This window comes from Drosophila gunungcola, assembly GCF_025200985.1.
Source record: "Drosophila gunungcola strain Sukarami chromosome 3L unlocalized genomic scaffold, Dgunungcola_SK_2 000002F, whole genome shotgun sequence".
Lineage (NCBI taxonomy): Eukaryota > Metazoa > Arthropoda > Insecta > Diptera > Drosophilidae > Drosophila > Drosophila gunungcola.
The window spans coordinates 2,775,575-2,794,707 of record NW_026453178.1 but is presented as its reverse complement, the minus strand read 5'-3'; the positions used below and the strand labels follow the sequence as shown (position 1 = coordinate 2,794,707).

Genomic DNA, 19,133 nt, shown 5'->3' with positions numbered 1-19,133 from the left:
TAATTGGCTTTGGCATTCGGTGGCATCAACAGCGCCATCATCAACATTATCATCATCACTCATACGCCAGGTGGGCCGGCAATTAAAATCGTTTGAACAAAGTGAACAAGGCTATGGTGCTGTTGGTTTGGGCGAAAAGGCGACAAAGACGAGTTAATTAAACCGCAATATTTGCATATTTCTTTCATTACTCCTCCGACAAACGAAAGGACGCAGCTGGCGATGAGTAGCTTCACCCAAAAAACCAACCAACCCACACTCCATTCAAATAGCAAACAGTCACGCTTGTTTAACTCACATGTGGGTGAGAGAGTGCTCGCAAAGTTTATTGCTCAATTTCCCAAAAACTTTTGCCAGCAACCTGCTTTTTCGGTTTGCTTTTCGGAAGGAGGCTGCTGCAGCGGAAGGCATTACCACTAACCCACGCACATCGAGTTAACATGCAAATTTCAGATACTTTCGTAAAACTTGATTGTGCCAGCCTAGAATGGCGCAGGCAATCCGCCGGAGATAGCCCAAGGCGCTGTAAACGCAGATAAACCGCGACAATGTTTGAACAGTTGCGTTGTGTCAATGACTTTTACGTGCTAACCAGATTTTTATTATCCCCACTTTGTTCCCCATAAGCAAGTTACTTAAACTTTGGGGGGCTTTTAATAAGTGCAGAGAAAGAATTCGCATCGAAATTGTTGATTAAGCTTGTATTTTTATAAACAAATGTTAGCTCATCCCTGAAGGACTTATTTTAATTCCTGAATAACTATTTAGATTTATAATTAATCTAGATTTATAATAATCTATTCAAACATGTACCGAGGAAATTAAACTATAATAGAATGATATTAAATTGATATTATTATTATTTATCTAGCCTCTAAGAAGTCAAGCAGCCATGGCGATAATAATTTATAACTTTAACCTTGGCCAGGAAATTGATGCTGCAGCTTTTCGAGTTTCCTTTGGCCACCTTACGGACCCTCGCCAATTTCTGGCGCTGCAGTGTCCACTGTGATTTACAGCCATGCCTGCCTGCAATGACCTGGCCGCCTCATTGTGGCCACGCCCCTTTGCAATTCGCCCCCTTTCGCCCTTTGCCCATAAACTTCCGGGGCAAACGTGCGCAAAAAGTTTCCGATTCTGACCGCCGACCGCAACAAGGACATTTATGTTTTGCTGCAGGCCAATGTTATTCTTCCTGTTCGTGTTTTTGTTTTCGTTTGGGGCTACAGGCAGGCCCACAATTACACAAGAACATAATGCGCCGCTCTGTTTCAAGCATTCTATTTACTATTTACCTTCAGCGAAATAAGCCGATGTGGTCGAGAAAGACCTCTGGGACTGGGACGTCGAGGGTCCTGCGTTGCTGTTGCCTGTTCGCAAATATTTCGTTATTTAATTTTGTGTGGGTAATTCCATGTTTTGGCCGTAAACATTGTTGAAAATGTTGCAGCACCATTCGGGATTTTCTTAGTCGATGCTAAGAATGTGATGACGATGTACTATCCCATATTCTGTGTGTTTAATTAAGTTCAAGAATTTTTAGGGGATATATTTTATTACATGAACATTGCTAGAATCTTTAAAGGCTAATTAACTTTAAAGAGGTTTTACTTGGCAAAGAAAAGTACTTTATGTTGTATAGGAATATCATTTATTTAAAAAAAATATTTGAAATATTTTTTAGACAAAGTAAACGACTTTAATGACTTAAAGACTTAATAAAGAATATTATAGTTATGTTTATTGACCAACCTAACGTTTATAAGTTTTAAGCTTTTAATACCTGCTTAAAAATTTTATTCCAACATTTTATTTGACATCAAAAAAAGCTATTGAATTTTAAAGCAATATAAAATTTTCTAATATATCTTCAAGGGAGTGTCTAATTTAGACTACCGAATGGCTTTCCGTTGCCATTGCCATTTTTATTTATTGACGTCTTATTTATGGACCTGGGCCATTCACTGTGACCTGGTCCGGGGCAATAGATTTGTGCGTTCCAGAAGCTGTTAATGAGCCAAGTGCTCAGCCAACACACTTGGCCCCAATCCACTCAATGCCAGACATCCTTCGCCATCGATTCCCCTCGCCTGTCGAGTATCGAGTATTTGGTATCCACAGCTAAGCCATTTGATTAGCCATTGACTAGTAGTTCCAATTTCAATAGTTGGATTTAAGGGTGAAGCGGGGGAAATGCCCCCATTTTGATCCAATCTGCTGGGCGTCTGGCAAATATTCATCCAGACCATAGAAAGTAACCACAAAATGCTTGCCAGTTTGTTCATTTGTGGTCCCGAACTCCGTTTCCAATTTCAAGTTTCAAGTTCGGTTTGTTTGTTTGCAGCTGGAGCAATTTATAGAACAAAATTAAGTACAGCACGATCTGCACTCGCCCCCTTGCTTATATTTTTATTTGCTTGGGTTTATTTTCTGAACTTGCACTCGGCATCTTTTGCTCCAGTTGCAGTTTAATTTGTACATCGATAAATTTTTTAAGTTGTCAGGATGGCCACACACACGATTGCACAGAGTGTGTTTGAGTTGGCCAAATAACCATAAATCGCCGGCTTGCTGTGCGATTGTCGCTTTGAAATATCGTTTAACTTGGCCTGCTGCACACTGAGTTCTGGCCTGGTCGTAAGCACGGCTCTGAATCGTAGGATTTATCCCGGGCCGCTAAATGTGCAGGCATTTCGCTAATTAGCCGGCCATTAAAAAATATGTAAGCTCGGTTTCTGCTGCCGCTGCTGTTTCCATTCATAATTTGCGCAGTGGCCCGGACATTAATCAACTTGGCCGCCGGTCCAAAAAGTCTGTCAATAGCAGACCCATCCTTCAATCCAGCCCCCTTTATATATATATATATATATATATATATATATATATCCTCTCTATTATGCGCTAAGCGAACAAAGAAAGTTTTGAATCAATTCAAGTTGTCCAAAGTTAAATCCGCGCACTGCATCGCCAGCTTTGCACTCAATTAAGTGACTTGTGCCGGGGTGTTGCAAGTGCGTGATGAAGGCAGCTTCAGCAGCTTCTTCAACCTTCAGAAGCTATGGCAGCAACAGCTAAGGAAAACAATTTTCTCGCTGAGCAAAAATGGACAAAAAAGGAGAATCGAGAAGCGAAAATATAAAGCAAGCAAATCCACTTCAATGGCAAACAAGAAAAGCAGCAACAACGGGAGCAACTTGAGTGCCAACAATTGAAGCAGCTGGCCCGTCAAAAGTTGCCACTTTCTTGGCACTGTCCTTGCTTTTTCTCTCAGGACTCCCAGGAACTCCCTGCTCCTTGCTCCATTCCCTTTTTCCATCGCCCGCACACGTGAGCTGGCAAAGTTTTAGTGGCATTTTCCCCCGCTTTTCCCCAGACTTCTGCCTGATTGACTGGCATCGAGTTCGAGTTCGAGTTGACTTAGCACAGCTCCTTCTTCACGGCATTTTCTTTATTGGACGGGTAGATCCTCGCAAGCTCTTTTGCTCTTGGCATTGGTTGCGTAAACTAATTTTCCATGTCGTCACTCGATTGTTTTAAAAGCCAACTTTACTTTGTTGACACACACACAGACAGCCAGCCACTCAGGCCACCCGCACATATGTGGTGGCCATAGTAAAACATTTAAGCCTTTCAATTGGCCGTGCTGAGATGCAATTTGTCAATGCGAGTGCCGTCGACCCTTGGGCCATTGCTTCCAACTATTAGTTGCCTAATGCAGTTTTTGTGTTACGGGTAAACTCCTGAATAGAAGATGCATTCCGCTTCTCCAAGTACTAACTTCATACAAAAGTAGTAACATTGACTAGGCAATTCTAATTGTTTTAGTTTATTTATGTTATCTTAAAATTCTGCTATTAGTTTTTGGAGATTTAATAAAAATTTTCATTAGCATTCAATCCCTTGACATAAAATCGAAAAAAAACTTTTCTATATTTGTCCAATATACTGAAAATTACTTTTTTGCCGTAATTATTTAGAAATAAATTCCATTTGATTTATTTATTAAAATATGTCAAAAGCTTTAAAAAAAATGTATACCAGAGAGTTTTAATTACTCACAAAAGCTTTAAAGAAAACGCCATATTTTATTTACAGAACTCAGAAATGCTAATATTTATTTTAGTTTTATAAACAGTTATTAACAATTTTTTTATGTCAAATTTAATTGAGTAAGTAGTGAGTTTTTAGTACTTTGTGTATGCTCTCGAAAATATATTTTTTTTTATGTGTTTATGTTTATGTGTTTTATTATTAGAATTCGCTTTTGTAAACCTCTTTTATTTGATACACAATCGCAAGATTAACCCAATTCAAGAAACAAGCTTTAATACAAATATTTTCAAATGGATTCCCTTAAACCAAAGATATTTGATCGACTTTCCTTTGCGCCAGACCACACATTGTTGTGTGTGACTTGAGGCGGAGGAATGTGGGTGCCACAGACATTTCCGCTATGTATTTCGACTTGAGGCATTTGCAAGATGATGGATAATGGCCTTCAATTTGCGAAATAGCTCGGCTCGAGTTCGATTCCTTGTGCGTCCTTGTCGAGTGTCTGGCTTAAATAGTTACGTCAATTAATTTACAACGCATTGTCAGTCTGTTGTCGTGTGCATTATAAATGATTTGTATGCCCTGGCTGGCTGCCTTTTGCCTTCCTCTTGCGTGTTCATTAGCCGTCAGAAGGCCGGGGGGCACGCGTTTATGGGTCAACCGCTGTGCTGTGACCTCGTTTGTGGGTTAACCCTATAGCTTACCCCCTGAATTTCGATTTGGAATTGGGGGAGGAAATCGCAACGACGTTGCGGGCGACGGCTCTTCAAACTATTTGCAGTGCTTTGCTAATTTTCATTGCCCCACTTGAGTGAATGGCATGCCCACAAAAGCCCTTTAAATATTCATGGGTCAGAGTTGAAGTCGAGTTAAATGACACAAACCCACTTGCAGCGCTGGCAGGCAACGCTCTTATCAATTATCAATTAACCTAAATTTAAGCCCCTGCGATTTTGGCACGGCCAATGACAGTCGGATCCGGACTCGTTCCCTTCCGGGCAGGATGTCATCTGAAGTCGTCGTATGTGCCAGCTGAAGCCGGAGCAAAATCCGACGCGCAACGAAGATGGAACGTTTTCCAAAAAGAAGTCGACAGCCGCCCTCGCAGGTGACTGGCTGAATAACTTTCTGATTAGTGTTAGAGCACTCTCTGGTTTTTAAATCACTAACAAATGTTTTATTAATTATAAAAAATAACATAACAAAAAACAATTTTTGGACACTCGTGATTGAAAGAATTTTACCTTAAAGTTATTTATCAATTTATTAATTTATTATAAAAACATTTTTTTATGAACATACAAGCTAGAAAAATTTATTTCTTGCTTAAAAGAATAAAGCAAATTTAATTAAATTCACAAAATTGAAAACTGCTTTTTTGGTGTTTCTAAAATTACTTAAATAAAAATGTATATTTTATCCTAAGAATTTTGGAAAAATTAGCTTTTTAATCTAAGAACTAATTTTTAGGCACGTAATTAAGTTAATAAAATTAAAATTAAATTCAAAGGAGATTCTATTTCTTGTTTTGCCAAAATTTGAGTTGAGGTCTCCAACTATTTGTCCATAATATTGCTTGGCGTTAGCGCTGAAATGGGAACGAAAACAACCTTCTGCTCGGTGCAGAACTATTATTTTGACCGCATTTATATGCGGGCGGGGGTGAAATTTCCGGATGTCTTGGCTCTGACGACCCTTGACAATAATCATTTTCATTACTGTAAAATGTCAACAGTGTCAGCAAGTCCCCTCGAGCATCCTTCGCTCCGCTCTTCTCTTCACTACACTCCACTCAAGGCAGGACATGTAGTTGAAATTTGATGATGCAGCAGTGCTCGAGCAGCAGGAGCAGAAAAACAGCAGCTGGCGATGCTGATGCTGTGACGAGCAAAAGGATCCATTCTCCATCACAGCCAAATCTAAAACAAACAGCCGAACTGAGCTGCGTTCAGATGAGAGTAGAGTTGAGCCGAGTTGAACTGAGCTACACTTTCAAGGCGAAACATTGACAACAACCCACTAGGTGGGATGTCGCCCCAGGGCGACATTTTGCAGCTACTTTTGCTCCCGCATCCTTTCTATGCCCGCTGCCATGTCCTTTGGCTATGGCCAAAAAAAAAATGGAGGAAACTGAGTAGCGACGTCTAGAAGACGTGCATTTGCTCAAGTGGAAATGAATTGAACTCGGGCAGCAGCAAAAGCAAAAGCAGCAGCAGCAGAATGCAATCTCATTCTCTTGTCAACTTAACCTCGACTGCCAGGATGGCATCGAGTCGTCGATGACGCCTGGCTGTGCCATTTGTTGTTCCTGCCATTGTCGTCAGAGGAGCAGCCATTTGGAGACGGAAAAGCACAGTGGGTCTCAAATAAGGGCGATATATACAGGAAATTACCTTTATTATAGTAAGTAGTAATCTTTAAGCGTATAATTCTGAAAAAAGATTTTCATAAAAGTTTTTAACTGTTCTTTGTCTTTGAGGCATTCGACAAAACAAGGTCATAATCATACCACTTTGCGACTAAGAAAAACAAGAAGACAAAGAAAATTAATAAGTGCACTAAACAGAATAGCTATGAAAATTTTAGGGTTCACAGTTATTTTCGTGACTAATTTTAAGATTTATATTAATATTTTAATGCGATTTTTCCAATGGCAATTTACTTTTTTTTTTTATTTAATTAATGAATAATTTTAATAGAAACCAAAGCTGCATAATTAAAGCCTAATTAGTCAGGAAAGGATAAAACTTTCAATCAAATACAAGCCTCTATTTCTCTGTGGTTCTTTATCTTTTAAAAATATTCCTTTCAAACATGCTAAGTAAATAGTGCTTGACCATTTTTTTGCGAAATTTGTTCTCCGTGTAAAGAATTGAATTGTTTTGAAAAATGGCTATAAGATTTCTCAGCTCAATGGAATTTTATCTGCTTTGATATATCTCTGCGCGAGTCCACTGTGTGGACTATTGTTTGTGCGTCTGTTCTGCCTTTACTGCTGCTCGATTTTTTCTTTAAACAATGGCCCGGGCATTTTTGATTGTCAAATGTTTGCAGAGATAACATTTACTATTGCGGATTTGCAGTAGAGCGTAGGAGATGCCATTCCGACGACAGCACTGGAAAATGGTGCGAGTGCTGTAAGCGTTGCTAAGCTGCCCCTCTTCCGCATATAATATATAAATAAATATATATATATATATATATATACATACGTTTATACGAGGGTGATAGCATCAATTTGTAATGATCTTATAAGTGCTTGTATTGTGCTCTTGTCTGCAGCCATTCTTCCTTCCTTTCTTCCTGTTTGCGGTTTATAAACAAATGTCTCGGAAAAGTTTCCGCCAGTCAATTAAACGGCAATTAGAGAGACTCCATTGTGTCAGCATCCAAGTTTGGGAGCTTGGGAAATTGGGAACTCGGGAGTCGGAGTGTGTCAAATTCACACTGCTCCGCATTTCAATTAAAATCCAATTTCCCAACGGAAGTGCTTAATTATTGGATATTAGCCTTAGAGCTCTACTCAGTCAAGGACTCTTGACACCCGATTCTGCAAGCTGACAAACAATTTCCTGAAAGTTGATCGATAGCTGTTGGTGGCATTAATTGAATGCTCTTTGGATTTGGATATTGGGTAATTTTTGAAAGAGAGGTTCTTTCATCCAGTCTCTGGTTACACGTGCACGTGTCGGTAATACTGCTCTGAATTTTACGCTAATTGAAAGGGCAATCGAATTACTTTGCGACTGAGTCTGCGGCGTAAGGCATAAGGTCCAATGAAAATATAATCACATTTATGCAGTTTTTATGCCAGCAATGTAAATATTTTCGTGGTAAACATGTGAATGGTGTATGGTGAATGGTGAATGGCGAGTGCTCATGCCGGGAATTACGAGTATGACTGGCCGTCAGCGACAGCCGCTGGTCATGGCTGAATAGCCATAACGTCATATACAGAGAGAGAGATACAGATACAGACCCTGATACGGATACAGATACAGCACAGATGCGGATACAACTGGACCGACTGTCTGCGTCAGTCTGCTGTGGTCCTTTCGCAATGTCCTTTGGATGGTCGGCCTGCCTGCATGCGATTCCATTTCGAGTTCATTGAATTTGCGCAGATTTCTTCTTTTCATATTTTTTGGACCGTTTTCATGCCCCCATGGATAGTGCATTAATGAGAGCAATAAGAGCGAATTGTAGCGTGAAATTTATGAAATCAAAAGCCCACTTACATTAACGACAGCAGGATGTGCATAAATGTATTTTTGATATAATTGCATTTTCTGCTCCAGTGCCTTGCTCTCCGATTATTGCGTAATTTAATAGTTTAACCGTGGCTGAATAATTGGTTTTAGGTAATATTGACATGTGGACTTCAGCTGTTGCATTATTAATGCGAACTGAAGAGCCAGCGTTTCCGCTTTTCGGCGGAAACCCGCTTGAAATTCCCGTCACATATACTAACTACTCCTCTATGATAAATGATATGGCCCAGCAGATGTGTGCTTGTGCTTGTGCTTTGTGTGTTGATGTCACGTCCTGATCATTAATTATGTGAACTTGTTTTTTCTCTTGTCTCTATTTGCAGTTCAGCGAGCAGGCAGATAAAGGTAAACAAACAAAAAACCCTTCGAATTTACGACCCGGGCGTGTCGAATTTGACAAGCGTAGCGTATCGGCGGCCCAGACAACCATAATCTCTCCCAGGTTACGGCCATGATTAGTCCAGAAGGAGACGGGACCACCTGACCAGCTGAACATCTAACCAGTTGACCTGCTACCCTGCAGACCGCACGTAAGCCAGTGGCAAAGTAAAACTTTTAACGAAAACTGACAACCGCAATGACCAAAGTGTCATAAATCCATAAATCCATAACCGAGCGTCAACAACATCAACAGACAGTTTGTTGTACGACCTACGACATGTGACGGCGCTCAGGACTGCACACAGAGAAAAGTCCGCAGCAATATCAGCTTGATTTATCTTATCAATTTGGTTATACAATTTGACTCCACAAAATAATTGCAATCTTATCAGTTTGATCGATATCAAGTGTTAATATAAATAACAAATATTTCGTGGTTCTGCAAAAATCTACAAAATCATAATTTGTTAAACTCTTTTAGAGAAAAGAACTAAGACCATTCAGAAACTTCTGCATTTGTGACTGTTTCTTCACTGTTCAGAGTCCAGGCCCTCGGGGGAGTGTCAGCTTGGCGGCCAATGAACTAAATAACCCTCAATCCCCAATCGGGGAGCGGATGAGGGAGGTCGCTAGACAGGCGGTACACGACAGAGGAGCGGGCCAAAAAGCTCTCATGTCAACCGCAGTCGGCGGACTGGCAGACAAACATATTGGCGGCGATGGATTCCGATGCTTCCCTGCCACTCGAATCTCGTCTCGCGTCTGCCAGATAAAATGAAGTATATCACTAGCTAGTAGTCGATGTGTTTGTGCTGGGTCATGTGTGTGGAAAAACAAAACACTTTTCAGCAGGACAACGACAACGACAACAACAACAACTTACATGAGGGCGGAACAATATTGTTTGTGTCGAATTTTATCGATAAGTTGTCGTCGTCGTAGCTCCCTGAAAATCGCATGGGCAAAAAAAAAAAAAACACGCACTGTGGCGCATAAATTAAATTTCCCGTCGCCGTCGAAGCGTGCCCATAAAAAATCATAAAAATATATTAAATTTATACGTAGTACTTACACATAAGATCGCTATGAATTCATAAATTCTCGCCGAGCAGCCGCCGCCGCCGTCCTCATCCGCATTCCCTGCCACAAGCAAAACCGTGGCCACAACCGCAGCATAACAACGGCATTGACAGTTAAATGAATGACTATAGGGGCAATGCCGTAGTCGAAGCCGGTGGCGATGCCGATGCCGATGCTCTAGCCGGAACTGAGAAGAGTCCTCCTTGAGCTCCTCAGTTCTTGCTGCGGTGTATGTGCACTTAAAAAAAATTACAACAAATATAATTGAATTTATTCTATGTGGTACACAAATTAGAAAATTTCTAGCTAAAGTTTTTATAGATTATGGAATTTATATTCGCAGATGTTTATCTCAGCATTTACAATTTTATATTTTGAACATGACAAAAAATCTAATTACCATTGTATTGTTGATGCTTATAAGCTTGTCTTTTGTTTATCCAAAAAAGTGCTAATTGCTTTTAAAATGGTGTATAATGGCTTAAAATTTGCGGCTTCAGTTAGTTTTAAACATAAGAAAAAAGTCGTGTATTTTTTTCAGAGTGCGGATCTGGAGGTTGGTCCGCCTGTGGCTCGTGCTTCTCCATCTTGTTTTGCTACGTTTTGTTTGCTTTGGTATAATTTATGCAAATCTGTTAAAGTTTTGCCGTCATCGGGAAAGTTGCCGCTGTCAGTGGCGCTGCATAGTTTTATGCTCCTCCGCAATTGTTGGGGGACCAAAGTGTATATTCAATTTGCGTTTTTTACTCGTACGAGACTCTGGGAATTGAATTGAACACATCAAATCTGGTATTATGATTTAGGTTTCTTGTTGTTTTGCCATGTGGTTCAGAGCTAAGGAACGGAAAACTAACCAGAGTTCGGTCAACATAAAGTGTTTAAGTTTATCATTTGCTTTTGATGCGCTATTATTCGCATATATGAAATGGTTTTTGGTTTCAAGTTGTGGGATTTGAGCTGTAGCTAGTTTAGTAACTTAAATCAAATATATAATTGTAATATTTGTCTTCCAGTTTTGGAATTTAAGATATTTAGAATTATAGTTATAATTTTTTAATATGAAATTAATTAAGTTAGATCCAGAATTTAAACAAATTTAGTGGGTAACAATCTAGTCTCCATAGACTTATTTTGAGCCTCCTCGGAACTTTTTGTTGCCGTCATTAATGTAATAAATAAAATGGGATTCCCGGGCCCGCGAACCCATGCATATATAAGTGCGTACAATAGTTTTACCGTTATATCCTTGTTTTTGTTGTTTTTGACGTTGACATCGGAGCAGTTTCGTCGACTTCGAAGAGGGTCCTTGGAGATCCGGGGTCCTGTTTTTTTAATGTTTTTATGCTGCTGGCAGTTGCTTGAGCTTTGCCGCAGTTTCGATGAATAGCTTCATATTTATGCAAAGTTATGCGGCCTAACAGATAAGTCGGCAAAGTTTTTGACCCGGCGAAGAAGGGCCTAGGATAAGGTGCGGTCAGGATATTGAAGCGGAAAGCAATCGAAGCGAAGTCCAAGAGAAACTTGCTTGCTTAATTTGCATGAGGAACAGATTGTGGTGTGGTGTCCATGATCCATGGTATTTCCGACTATATATCCTACTGGATGGATGGGCCTTGCCTAGTTATTTATGTGCGGCCCAGGGTCCTTCCTTCGCTGCACTTTTAATTTCACATGACAAACAGTTCCTTCCTCTGCCATTCTTCTGACAAAATGTGGGACAAACTTTGGCTCTACTCGCTCTCTGGTCTCTGGCAAACTTGTTCCACGTTGCGTATACGCAACAAAGGAGCTGCCGCAGGCCCGCAGAACTCCCTGAATACTAAGTGAAATAGCTCTTCTCTCCCGCCCGAACCAAACCATCTGCCACTCTAGCTAATTCCAAATTATATTAAAAACTTTCGGCTGTGTGTTTCCTTTGCCTTGCTTTTTCATTATCTGACGGCCAACAAAGAAGAGCGTTGGTGGAAAGGATGAATATGAAAAATGGCTTACAAACTACGAGAGTCCCAGGAATAAACTCTCTTCTGAAAACGCGACCCCATTAAAGTCCAACGCTGTTTGCATTGTCCGCTTGTTGCTCCCCGAAAAGTGGGGGATGATCCGAATTACCCTTTTGCTTGGTCCCATTTTGGGGTCAAAGGCGTTTTGTAATTCGACACTTGGCCACCAGTAATCTTCGGCATTAGTTGCACTGTACTTCATTTGCCCACTGGCAACTCAGTTGCTCGGAGAAACTGCCACGTGACGCTCGGTCGCTCGTTTTATACTGACCACAGTCGCCAAACAAGGTTATAGGATGGGTACATAGAGCAAATTATTACGCGAATTGGTTAAAATATATAATTAAAAGAAAATAAATTAATTTGTCTTATAACACTTCTAAAATAAAACTCTTAACCTGTGATTTATTAATATAAAATTGGAATAATTTTTAATTTAAGTATAAATATGCGGTGTTTAGGAACTATTTGGAATTTTTAAACATCTTTCAACATATTAAAGACTTTAGTCTGACTTCCCTACAATTGGAATACTTTTAAATATAATGAAATAAATCATATCAATAAGTTTACTTACATTTAAAGAGCCAAATTATTATAAAGGACCTAGTTTGGTCCTGTTTTTATCTGTGCATGTAAACAACGACAAGCAAAACCCAGGACTACGTGCCTTCCTCACATTGATTTTCCACCCATTTTCCTCGCCGCTCTTGTGATTTTCCTACCTGTCCCCTTCGCTCCGCTTTTGCTTTGGCTGGCAGCACTTGACTGACCTCTTAAATTCATTTAATGTTTAGTTAGGTCAAGCTTAGGCCCGTGCTCCGGCTGACAGGTCACGCTGACCTGGCGGCTCCGGCTTCCAAATTAATGGCCGGGCTGAAGTGCTCTAAATTTTCCATTTTTTTTTACAGGGCGCACATTTCCTTTAATGAGTTTTGGCCCTGCAGTTTTGTATTGAGTGAGAAAATGTAATTATGCTATTTCTAAGGCCCCTTGCTCTTCTGTATGGCAGTCATCTTCATAGACATTTATTTAATAAACTCGCATCCGTGCAATACCCCGCTCGGTGGTGCCATGAAAAATGCAATTAAATACTTTCGGCTATTAAAATAAAAACTTTCCGCCGTCCCAAAAGTAGGCACACGGATGCCAAAAGGGTTGACTCGTCGGTGGTGTGGCTGGGGGATGGAAATGCATTCCGCGCTGTTGCTGCAGTGGTCGCCCTGGTGTGACCTAATAAAAAAATTATGCCAAACGAAAGTGAACGCCCAATGGCAGCGAGTGCAAGGGAATGGAAACGGGTTGACCCTGTGAAATTTTCACAGCCGCCAATGGGGCAGAAGTCTGCGGGAAAACGAAATGTACGTACTGTGGAATCGTGACAGCCATTGGCCGATATGCACACTCAGCACTTATGAGATATTAAGTTGAAAACTTTGCCCGACCTCATCCCATAACATGGCCACTGTGTCTTTGCCGTTGCCGCTGCCGATGCCTTTGCATCGCTGCCACTGCCTCTGCCTCAGCCTTTTATGCCGGCTGACTCAAGTTAAATTGAGCAAAATAATGCGGTCAATTTATAACGAGAAGGCTACCGCACCACCAGGCAATTGTGGGTGTTGCAGAAAGCAAGAGAGATAGTTGCACGCGGCGAAAACTTCTGCATTAAATGGCCGACAATTTGGAATCCGCTAAGTACTATTATAGTTGAATTTTATAGGGAATCAAGAAAAGCCTTCAGAATTTTCTAAGAGTAATAATCACTGTAAAAGATGATATTATAGAAATATTTTATGTGCCTATTTCATAGGTATCCTGAATTAATATTCTAGTTCTATCTCTACCCTAGAATTTAATGTGGTTATCCCACAAATATATGAATTTAAACTCTTATACATTAAATATTTTAATGAATATTAAATTTTTATTAAATTCATCAGATTTAATAATAATAAACTTAGTGTCTAAAAGTTTTTAAAAATATCCAAGATTTTAAAACAAAAAGAGAACTCAAGATAAATAACCAATAAACGTAGTGTAAAATATTTAAAATTGTAAAAGGTATTTAAAATTGTCCACGAATTTAAAATTATAATAAAATTCAAAATAAATGTATGTATTTTAAAGTAACATTTTGTATTTCCTAAAAAGTATGCTATGAAATTCGGAATGTTTAATTTAGCTTCGAACAAGTCTAATAAATAAAGGAATACTGTGAGAGTAGACAGTTAGATCTATACAAAATATAATTGCTTTAGCCCTTTTCTCGTTTTCATGGTAAGCCAAATAAAAACGTAAATACTATTTAACTCTTCTTTTGGCTTACCATGAGAATCAAGATATTAATTACTTTTTTTTGCATATAAACTCTTAAGGTCTGGTTTATTTAGATACTTACCCTTTGATTGTTAGAGGTTTTTGTTTGTTTTTTTCTCTCTGTGCCTACGATGTGCATGCCGCCATTATTCCATGCTCAGGAGCAGTGTCAGGGAGCTTAAACAAAAGGATGTGCCCTGGCTGCTACTTTGTCAGTTTAACTTGTTGTTGGTCTAGCAGGAGACGTCGGAGGAAGTGGGATGGGCGGTATGGGCGGTATGGGCGAGGACATCAGAGTTCCAACTGACTGCGGATGTACGGACGTCGTCCGCCTGCTAGTGTCATTTGGCTGTCTCTTCGGTGGCACGCAAGTTTGCAAAATTATGGCATCGAGCTGCCTGCATGCCTGCCTGGCAGCCCAGCCCAGCCCAGCTTAACATCCACCGACCGCCCTCCAATTTATAAGGTTAAAGCGAAATTATGGCCAAACGGGCTGGTGTGGAACGTGACTGCAGGGGACCTGCTATTGAAAGTGCAAGTGACTTTCTACTGCTATTGGCAAATGACCCAATTTATGGACCGCATTCCGGTCAACGAAGAGAATCGTTTCGGCACACTCACAGACTCCGGTCGTAAGGACATGGATTAATTTCGAGTTTCGCTTTTTAATGGGTTGCCGAACGATAAAAGGAGTGCAGAAAATTCCGTAACTAGCAAATTGATGGCAAATTAGAGGAAATTCGATTGGCAATTACACTGGCGTTGTGTGTGTGGGATGTCGGGGTCGAAGTTTGCGAAGTGGGTCATGGAGCGAAATCGAACTCGTTTTGCTTACGAAAACCATTAGTTGACTTGCCTCCTTTGCAGCTTCAGTGAACCCAATTTGGCTTATCCGAATGGATAAGCTGGAATTTGCCCGTGGGCGCTCGAAAAACAGGCTTTGTCCGACGAAACCACAGAGCAAAGCACTTGGATTTAACAAACTTTACAACACGTTGTGCAGCTCAAATTAATTACGAATGAAATTGCAATTAATTGGTTTAAGAAGTTGGCAAGTTTATCTTAAAGTTTTTCCCCCACAACAAAGAGCTTAAGTTTAAGTCCTCAGATAAACAAAAAGCGCCGAAGTCCTGCAAGGTGTGTGTGGATAAAAGGGGTAAAAGCAGAAGCACAGCAGATAGCCAGGAACTGAAAACTGGCTGAAAGAGCAGAGAATCTTGTGAAAGTAAAAACATCAACAAAAAGTGAAAACAAAAACGGAAAGAGAGGGAATGAGTCTGTGCGAAAGTGATAGCTGGAACAATGGTGCAGGCAGCGCGGCAATAAAAATGGCGCACAAGTTCAGAACTCGAAGCACGTGAGTCGTCCGACGACCTGAAATGTTTATTTGGGTCTGCCTCTGTGCCGTATGTATGTATGTATGTATGTATGTATAAAAATATTTATATGTGTAGGCCATATTCTGCAGCAGCAGGGAAAAACAACAACACAAAAAACAATAACAACAACACAAATAACAATAACAACAACAACAGGAGGCTGAGGCAACGGCAGCTCGACAACGACACTGTCACAGTAACCTAGATAGCTCCACAAAATTTCACCCAAAATGTGCCACTTTCGCTTTGACCCAGAGCCGTGGCAACGAAGGGCGGCCATGCAGGCAGTCAGCCTTTCAGCCTTACAGCCTCAGCCTTTCAGCTGCTGATGCAGCTGCAGCTGCAGCTACAGAGCCTCCCAGCGTTTGAGGGTCAATGTGGAGCACACCGAAAAAAAAATTAACCAAATTGGACTATTAAACATGGAATCCTTCTCTTAGGTCTGACACATAGCATACTAATTATTTAAATTATCAGGAACTCCACGCTAATCTTGAGCATTTAAAGTCGTCATGTAATCAATAAGTAATATAATATTTTAAGTACTCAGCTATGTTCTTAAAATCTCTTGCAACTTAAATCCTTTTTTAAGGTACGTTTTAACAATGTTTTAAATTATTGTTTGTAAGTTTCAAATTTATATTTTTTGCTTTGCTAGAAAGTGTAAGTGATTTCAAAAATTTCCAGAAATGGGGGTAGTTTAATAAAAAAGGTCTTTTAATTAAAATAAGCAAGTTTTCTGTAAATTATCTTGTCTAAATGATAATGCATAGCTTACATTTTTTTCAGTAAATTCGTAGAAAAGCAGGAGCTTGTGGGTGGTGTGAGGTTGATAGGACCAGTGGATCACCGTACGCCGTATAAGAAATCATGCCTGAAATATTGCACTCGTATGTTGCGGTTAAAGTGCAGCAGCCTAGCCGAGAGGCCATCCAACCAAATTGCATCCATGCGTCACACACACACTGGTGACAATCCCCCTGGGTGACACTGTGTGTGTGCGAGTGCGATAGTATGGGTAAATGTGTAAAACATGCAACGCTGTCTTGTCTGGAACTTGCTGCCTTTGCTGCCTTCTGCCCCTGACAAATGGTTTGATTTTAAGCTTAAGTCAACACACATGAACCCAGTTCAGCAGTGATGCCACTGAATAAAACTGCTAAAATTGGCTATATCCCCGCAATTCTAAACTGTCCAACTAAACCTTTACCTTGGCTATTTTTTAATATGTATAAAAATGCATTAACTTTAAATAACTTAACTTTATTTAGCCGGGCCTTACTATTATTTGAGAGTCAAAACCGTGTTCTTTTAAATTTCACTTATCTTGCCATTTAAAATATTTGGATTTCAATTTTAAATAAAATAATTATTAATACAGATTCGGTTAACAAGACTTTAAAACGTAGTTTGATTTGTAATTAACCTTTTGTTTTTATTAGCCAATCAATTGCAAATATTTGAAAACAACGAAGTCGTCCCGTAATAGGTCAAATTGGCATTACTGTGACCCAACTTAACCCTTTCCCACACGAATGGTCACGCAGCATTTTAAACATGCCACCTTGGGGAAATTTTCAAAATGACAGCAATTTATTTAGACGTAGAGTGTGTGTGAGAGGACGCGAGTGTGCCTGTGGTCAGAAAGGATTGCAGCGGTCGGACCAATGGCAAATATTTAACTTTGGCCGAATTTGCAATGTTGACATTCGGCGCTAACAAATTTCTGTGTCAAAGGCGCGTGTTTACGCATAAATAGCTTTGCATAGCCCTTTGAACTCTTTCCTAAGCGATGTGGCTTCAATTTTGGGTTCAGTTTGGTTTTTGCTCGCTTCCTTTTCGTCGCTAAAGGGATCCCCGAATTAATTATGCAAAATGTGACCTAATCCAACAACGGCAACGAAATTCCCCTCATATTCATGGCTCTCGCTGACTTAACCTTTTCTGATGGCCTTATAAACGTGCTAAAAATAAACAATTTTAGCCACCATTGGGTTCCGTTCCATCGCATGTTTTTCAAGCATTTCGCCTTAGCCCCGTGGCACTTGACGTGTAAATATTTTATACCATTTTGGCGACCCCAAAGGGCTTGCTCCGGCTCTTGATTTGGGTTTGGCAATTAGCGAGGGCTTTTCGGCCTTTCGACCGTCCTTTTTACGGCCATCCCATTTTGTTGAAATGTATTAATCTAATGACTTAATGGCTTTCGATGGAAGAGCTGTAAGACCATTTAATTGGCTTAAGCCAACTTGCCTTATGTGAAACAAAGCCTTAATGTCCCATACCCATTGGTGATTTTTACGCTTTAATTTTTATTTATTCCTAATCTTCTTCATTTGAGTTTTATTTCTATTACATTTTTTATGAATTCCTTAACATTAATTGAACACAACTGTATTTGTATTTAATTATAAAATGACATCGCAAAGCAACAAGTTTGTAACTTTAGTTAACGCGCTAGTCACATAGAGATGCAATTATTTTATTGTTTGTTTAAAAAAGGAATGCTAATATTTGTTTATTAGATCAATATTTCTTTTATATTAAAATAAATTAGAGTAGGGTAAATGTTATTTTTGGTGAAAAGATATGTGACACACTTCCATTTGGCATAAGCTTCATATAATTGCGAGTAAGTTAAAATCTCCTTGACACTGAACAAACACAAGTTCGTAAAGGCCAAAGACCAACTTTTCATGTGTCGTTCCATTCACTTTCAATCCACTGTCAATCGTCAATCGGCCAGTGGCCAAGATGTCATGTATTACACCACAAAATTGCCAAAAAGGTCCAGTTTGGGTCACGACCATCCGCCATCCATCCATACTCAGCAGCACTCAGTGCCTAAAACCACACAATGCGTGTGAGTGTTTTTTCTTTAGTGGCCAAAAGCTCAAAGAGCTATGGGAATCTTCTCTTTGCACTTTGCCCACATCACTTTTGGTCACTCCCACATGCCCACATCGGTCATGCCGTCCAACTGTCCCCACACAAATGAGTCAACAGTTTGTGGCCACCGTGGGAAACTGTTGGGAGGACGGTCTCCGACACTATCGGTTGTTCCATAGATTTTCCACTCAGTAGTAGCCCGCGATTTTCCCCGATTGCCTCGAGTCGACTTGACGCCTGAAAGTATGCAACGCGACGCGTTTGGCCCCAGTCCAAGCATAAAAAAAGGGGTAAGTGGGTGGTTTTCCCAGAGATTTCACCCCGTCCGCCAATGCAGTCGTGCTGAATTTATTGTGTTTGTTGTGCGAAATTAAATAAAAATTGAATTATGTTTATATCCGCCAGTTGCTGTTATTGTTGGCACTATAATAACGCGCTTTGTTTGCCTTCCTCGAGTGTGTTCGGTTGTCTGTCTGTTTGTCTGTCTCTCCGTCTATAGCAATGTCTCCATGATCTCTGTCGCTATGATTCCGCCGCACTCCCCTCGCCGTCTGTTTTTCATTTTGCATAATAAATTGCATTTTCCATGCCAGTGAGTCGCCTCTCCAAGCGGCGCTCTCTGTTTGTTTGACTGAGTGTCGCCGCCGCCCAGCTTCTGCTTTTGTCCCATCCCACCTCTGCAAAATCCTCCTGCTCTTTGGGTCCCCCCCTGATTTTCCACCTCCTCCATGCAGCGGAAAGCATTGGAGTCGTATTTACCGTGT

General features: G+C 40.3%; 1 protein-coding gene across 12 annotated transcripts in view; it reads left to right on the top strand.

The window, feature by feature from the left end:
• The window catches only part of LOC128257972 (palmitoyltransferase app), a 62,152-nt gene that overhangs the window by 18,015 nt on the left and 25,004 nt on the right, over nt 1-19,133 (top strand). For 10 of the 12 annotated variants that reach the window (XM_052989319.1, XM_052989320.1, XM_052989307.1 and 7 more), the window contains exon 3: nt 8,648-8,669. The exons of 1 other annotated variant lie outside the window; for it this stretch is intronic. The gene's annotated coding sequence lies outside the window, so the exon portion shown is untranslated. One more of the 12 variants, XM_052989317.1, reaches the window with a different exon arrangement.